Source organism: Thermobia domestica, unplaced genomic scaffold, assembly GCF_964235325.1.
Source record: "Thermobia domestica unplaced genomic scaffold, izTheDome1.hap1.1 HAP1_SCAFFOLD_1460, whole genome shotgun sequence".
Classification (NCBI taxonomy): Eukaryota; Metazoa; Arthropoda; class Insecta; order Zygentoma; family Lepismatidae; genus Thermobia; species Thermobia domestica.
In genome coordinates, this window is record NW_027657170.1 from 30,484 (window position 1) to 37,595 (window position 7,112).

Sequence of the window (7,112 nt, forward strand, 5' to 3'; positions counted from 1 at the left end):
TTCGCCACAGTAACGGTCGACAGTGGCGGATCTAGCCTGGGGCCGGGGGCCTAGGCTTCCCCGATTTTCCGAGTGGCAAAAATAATTTATGCTATTATTTATATATTTTTCAAGGATTATAGTAAACTCATGATATACCTAGCATACACTCTAAAAACAGTACCCATGATTTTGCATAAGTACCCATGAAATAGAAGGTACTTCGCTGATGTACCTATGAGAATTCAATGTACCGAAGACTTTAGTGGGTACACACCGTATCTCAGCCTCTTACCCATGAATTAGTAGGTACATGGAAGATTTATGGGTACAGTAAATTCGTACCGAAGAATGTACCCATGACAACAGTGGAAGGTAACCAACTGAACAGACGCCATATTGCTTTTGTCGGTAGTGTGGTGTGGTGGTGTGTATTCGTTATTTGAGTGAAGATTATAAAGATTACTGCAACCAACGAAAGGGATTATTATAAAAGTAAGTGGAATATCCTGTATTTGTAGTTGCATTTGGATGTTGTAAATTAATTATCTACAGAGTATTTTATAGTTAAACAGTAATAATATTTCATAGTTAAACAGTGTTCCTATGAAATACAACCGATTACGAAATGCAGGCCTAAGTAAATGAAAATAGAATTTTTATTTTATTGTTTTTTCATTTTACATCAAATTTACCAGTTTCGAATGTTCTAGAAACTCATGTGATTATTCCACCACATTTGTCGTATCGTTAATTCGTTTGGTATAATAAGTGTGGTGAAAATAATAACATAAGGTGATATCTAGATTTTTTTTTTTTTTTTGCTTTTTCGAGGTGTGATCATGTCCTAACAATATAAAATAAATACTTACGAAAATTAGAAACGTACGATATAATTGAAATACTATTTCACGCAGATTTACTTTTAGCGCACCACTTGAAATAATTGCTGAAAATTTAGAGTACTTTTACTCGTTCCTTCTTATTGTGTCCTCAATGATTTGCGCTGTGCGACATGAAAATATCTCACATGGCATAGTTAAAATTCAAGGGGGCCATCAGTAGCAATTACTGAAAAATTACAATTCTTTTACGATTTGCGTATAAATACCGGCGACTGGAAATATGCATAAGAACTACAGTGCAAAAACACAAAACAATTTGTGCTAGGTGGCCACTAAAAGGCACCTATTATTTTATGTTCATAGAAAGAATAAATGCATCTGGGTTTAGTCATGTGACCAATATTGCGTTTGATGTTTGCAAATTTATATATTGGGGATAAGTACGAGATTATAAGGAGTGATGCTTTATGGGCATTTATCAGGAAATTGGTATTCCGTCTGGTTTTCGACAAAAAGCCTAATAGCTACGAAAATTTAAAAATAATCAAATTTAGAGCCGCTTTAAAAGGATATAGTAGAGTAGGGTAGGTAGAGTAGAGTAAGGTAAGGATAAGTTGGGTAGGATGAGATCGATAGTGCTGGTTTACTTTTGGTGCATCACATTTTTTGAAAGATTTACAGGAAAATTCAATACTTTGCATCAAAAAACATAGGATATAGTATACGTAAAGCCGCGTCAGTTCCCGAAGGAGCTGGACGCTCATACATTTAGGGATTATTCATTGAGTATCTACGAACTTACCAAGGGGGTGACAAAGCGACTTTGATTTACTTATCGACTGATACGAAAATAAAAAAAGAACGTACCTGTACTTTATATCTGCAAGTGTAGTGCCCTTGTACTTTATCTATGACTATGTGTGTGTGAAGGGGGTGTGTGAATTTAAAGCATATCGCATGTCTTGTGCCCACGGATACTTCTTACTATTGCACTACGTAGAAAATTTATGGTATTTCATGTAGAAGTGGTAATAGAACACAGAAGAAACGCAGATCACGGCGTTCTCATGTATACTATTACCAAAACATATTTATAAATAATAAATTTCTGCAACCGATAGAATTAAATACAAAGTAATACACCTATATATTACGTTTATAGATGTAGGGTTACTAGTGTAAAATCATTACAAGTGCTTTACGACGGATAAAATAAGAGTGCATATGAATGATGATTGCATTAGAAACTATTATCTATCAGCGGTGCATTTCGCACACCTTACAAAAGCTGTGTTTTGTTTACAAGTGGAGCTCTACTAGTATGAAACCATGGCAAGTGTTATTGCAAGTCGCGTTATTGCCAAAACCCACTCATTATCACTACCCTCGAATATGCGTAAACCCACCTTCGCTGACGCGCCTACTAATCGATCTTGACTTGAGCGAAAGATGCCAAAAAGCCATAAAGTCAAAGTCGGTTACATTGAACTCGTAATTTCATATTTAAATATGTTCGGCTTCCAAGGTGTTCATTGATTTGAAATGTATTCATACTATTCTCTCTCCTGTAGTGATTAGACCTATGTACGCATTTAGATACTTAACATATTTTAGTAACACTTACACACAACAAATTTACAACGACTTTATTGTACGTTCGTAATTATTAATTCGAGTAGCTTGGAAAACACTTGGTCTAGCCAGTGTGCTGTAGAATGTACATAAGTTTAAAGACATACCTTTTTTTAGTCACAACCGAACTTTTCTACTTTAAAGACATGTTTACTTTCAGCGTGAAATGTAGTCGAAAAACTACACTCGAGAATGCTTCTTATGTTATCTGAAACGTCACTGTGTAACTTGCGGTTTTCAGAATATTCATATAATTGATATTTTATTCCCATTTCTCGAAAGTACAATTTTCAGTTACAGTTTGATAGACAACTTATCATAATGATTATTGTTTCAATTCAATATTGATTATTATTTCAGTTCAGTTCACCGCAAGTTTACCACAACGATTTTACTCGAGAATGATAAGTTATTTCATAGTTAAAGTTGTAGTTTTTATTACCTTCCTTTCAGTGAATAATGTCGTACATTTGATTTCAGTAATCACAACCTCATTGTGAACGGCAACCACCAAGAACATCGCTGGGCCTACAGAGACTTAGGAATAGCTTTAGCCAGTAAATATCCAGATATGAAATGGAACGTTGAAGGGAAGAGACAGCAGAAGAGAATAAATGAGAACGCACCAGTATTTGTACGTATACTTCAATTATTATTACCGTATTTTAGAAAATGCGCCAACTTAAAGAATGTTGGATTCAAAATAAAATTGCCTGAATTCTTCCCAATAAACTTGATTCTCCTTGGAAATATTATGGATCAAATAGAGATTCAAAAGTCTTTGTAATTACGCCCCTCCCCCTTCCCATTGCTTTAGATTTTTAACAATATGGCAGAAATGAAGAACAATACTGAAATTTTGAAAAGCGTCTCCAATCATACGTACGAATATCTATTGAATAAACTACTTCAGTTTTTGAAGTGACTTTATTTAGACAATGAATTGTAAAACCCTTACAGTATGATATTAGGTTTTAAAATTTATCGCTTAAATTAAAATGTTTCCAAACCTCAAGTAGATCAGTCGATAGATATTCTTAAGCGTCTATCTCATTACAAAATTTAAATATTGTTAATTTGTTTTTTTTTTTTTTTTTTAAATGAACAGAGAGGAGAAACCTAGTCTCCTAATGTGTAGAATTTTCAAGTTCGGAGCCGCTGTTCTATATTTATAGTGAAAGCAATTTCACGACTAGTGATGGCAAGTATCGGTTCATTACTTGGAACATCCAGTGACATACCTTAACTCTGAAAATAAGGATCATAGTAGTGTATTTCAAGAATCATGAATAATTCAGTGTGGTTATGTTGTGAAAGGACAGTTCTACATGCCTGTGCCACATATCCTGATACACGGGAAAAATAAATTGTTTCTGTTTCTATTTGAATTATGAAGGTTAGATTAGTTCATGTTAGTGCATAAGTAATGAAACAGCAGTTTATTCTTTAATGTTATCATCAATTCGCGCACGTGGGGTAACAATATATAACCGTGACTAAGTTCAAGTTGAACTAACACACTTTGGAGAGGAATAATTTTAAACTTCGTAAGGGTTCACTAAATTCTAAGAGTTATACATTTTTTAAAAATAAAAAGTAAAACATTTACGTTCGAATAGCTAGCCACCAAAAATTATTGATCACTCTATGGTAGTTATTGATTGCCTTCGTTTGGCAGTCATGTAATCTTAACCATGTTTCGCAGAGCAGCACAACGAGCTATAAAGGATATGGCGCATGATGTATAAATATTAAACTTTGATAAGGATGTAATCGTGGAAGACCACTTAGTGAGTTGTCCAGTGGGGAATAGACGCTAAGTTCAACAGGCTCCCAACCAATTCTGACATTCGTCCTGCGTAGGTGGAAGGTGGAGGTAATTTTAGGCCAGAGTAAGTAGTGTCCATCAAGGTTGGTGATCGTGACATAATATTTTAGTGTTTCACCAACTACATTGTAGGACCACTGGTTGTTCTAAGCAACGTAAACATCCTCGTAATGTAAATTTTTAGGCAATGAAGTGCTTTCTATATTATGTCACTTTTAAAGAATGGATTCTTGTTAGTTTCAAAATAATGCCAGGGTATTAAAGGAACAGTATTCAAGACTTTCTTCGGCCTCCTGAGAAACCAACCTCAATCCCAAAGAACACGTTTGGTAAGAGATCTGTGGGTGAGGTATCGGGGGATGCGAGCAGCTTCCAGTGCCCAACTGTCTAATCTGGACGAACTTGAGAACCTAGTTAAGAACCTTCCGGGAAGGCTAGCTGCTGTTATTACAGCAAGAGGTATCAACTCAGTAATGACCTCAGAGAAAAAAAAACCAGGTAATAGACCAATTACTTGTTGGTAGATACTGTGATTTGTGTTGCTTCAGCTTTAAAGCGGAGTAGCATTTGATTTATAACTATGAATTAGCTTATCATTGGTAAAACAAAAGTAAAAATTCTCTCCTCTGCTTTTTTGTAGAGTATTTTCATAAGAAGATTAGCACAGCGAAGAAAGAGACAAAAATTGAGATCAAAAGATAAAGAAATCCGTGTCGCACCAAATGAACCTCTGGCAGGTGCATCTGATGTTAACTCACCTTCAACAAGTTCAACAGAAAATGTATCTGACTGTTTACTAGAGTTAGAGGTAATCATATTAAGTATTGTTTTACATTACCGAGTGACTATAGCTCAATTGGTATAGCGTTGGCTTCGCATTGTAAAGGTCCTGGGTTCGCGATCAACAATCGCCTATCCTGACTGAAGTTTTTCCCTGGTTTCTCTCAGTCGTACGACGCAAATGCTGTGATGATGCCTTAAGATCAGTGCTGACTTTTTTTAACCTGTTTAATATAGTTTGTGGTATTGTTTAACACTACGAAATTTTAACTGTTTCGTATCTTTTGCGAATATTATTATTATTATTATCTGCTATTATTCATATTATTATTATTATTATTATTTTGCGAATTTTATTACTTTAAATTAAATTTAATGGGAATCGCAACATCAATGTTTCGGATATCGCTAAAATCGTCATCAGTAATTATAGTAAATTTGGGAAGAGATTTTGAATAGCCTATTTATACAATATCCGTATATTTTAATAAAATTTGGTACAGAAGTGCATTATTATTTTTTTATTGGGGGCACAGTGGCTGTGATATAGCACTCACTTCTCGTTCATGGGTTGCCTGGTTCGAGCCCCGGCCAAATAAATTTGTGGTAGACAACATCGTGCTCGTGGGTTTTCTAGGGATACTCTCTTGTTTCCCCCACTTTCTCATTCCACGAATTCTTCCATCATTCACTTGCTTTAATCTTCGTCTCCCTTAGCGTAACGGGTATAATTGTGGGACGTTACACTCAGATTTCATTGTTTTCGGTGGAATAGAAGTGCTTGGGACCGCGCAATTTGATTTAATAGTAATTTTTGTATCGTTGTATAATTTTGTAATTACTTAATATTTAAATCGTAGTAAAGATGGACAATATTTCAATAATTATGACAAATTGCTTTACCACTGACAGAAATATTAATATTGCGAGACACGTTTCTCCTTCAGCAAAAGACAACAGCATGAGGGAGGAGTACAAATAGAAGTTCTTATTTTTTAATAGACATGTAGGAACTTAACACTATAACATGTTGATTTTTTGTACAAGATAACGTGTATTACAAACCAAGTACCACTAACTTTGAAGAGGAGAATTGATGTTAGTATATTGCAATATATTGTGTTCAAGTAATTGATCATGAAAGCGACTAATATCTGTAGAAATATCTTCTAGTGTTTTTAATTCGAAGTGAAATATCTTCCTTTGTGATGTGTATACTTTATCAGTCACCTATAGTATTATGTTTCATCATGCTCTGAGTGTGCTTCAAGATGTTATTAGATGTAAATAGATTAATTTCAATAATAAGAGTTAACATGAAACATTTTCTTACTAGATGTTGCAGCTTCTGTAGTTATCTTACCTTTGAAACCTCTATTTTTATTTTTCTCTAAATTTTCCAGGCAACACCAATACAATCCTTAACTCCAACGAATATAACAAGGTTGTAGTTTTTACTAAGAAAGACATACCTTTCAAGAAAAGATAAGGAAGTAAGTGCAATGCCATGCTTTTTGCTCCACCATAAACTGGTAAGAATAGTTTGCAAACGTGTTTACTTGAGCTACATTTTTCAATAAATGTACGAACTCATCTTTTGTTAGTAATTTTTAAATTTTTTTTTTCTGTATATCTAAATGTTTCTGGGGTAAAAGTGTTAAAATATGATTTATATTTCAAGATTGTCATTGCCACAATTTGCAACAATTTTCTACTCACTGCTGCATAAAGATCTCTTTGAGATTTTCTATTTTTGTTTCCTAGAGACTGAATTCTCTAATGTTCAGAGTTTGAGTATATAGGGAGAGTGACGGCGCAGAGCGGGCAGTGCAGCCTCTCTTCCTAGTGCACCCAACCAAATTAAGCCGAACTTGCAGTAATAGTTTCAGGAGGTGGCCCGGGGGAAATTCCCATGTGTCATAAATCCGCTCGTACTCAATATGTTATCAATATTTTCGTGGTATTTCTTTTCACCCTTTCCGTCTTTGTATTTTTAAAGTTTCCTGGACGAAATATTCTGAAATCACCATTGTATACTTGAAATCCAC

At 34.6% G+C, this 7,112-nt stretch overlaps 1 long non-coding RNA gene across 2 annotated transcripts; it reads left to right on the plus strand.

The window, feature by feature from the left end:
• The first annotated feature begins 342 nt into the window (after positions 1–342).
• On the plus strand, positions 343–6,599 carry LOC145677846 (uncharacterized). 2 transcript variants are annotated; one of them, XR_014130053.1, is made up of 4 exons: positions 343–474; positions 2,937–3,090; positions 4,925–5,092; positions 6,468–6,599. It is a non-coding gene; the product is annotated as an uncharacterized LOC145677846 (long non-coding RNA). The 2 variants fall into 2 exon arrangements; XR_014130054.1 differs by lacking the exon at positions 4,925–5,092.
• The last annotated feature ends 513 nt before the right edge of the window (positions 6,600–7,112 follow it).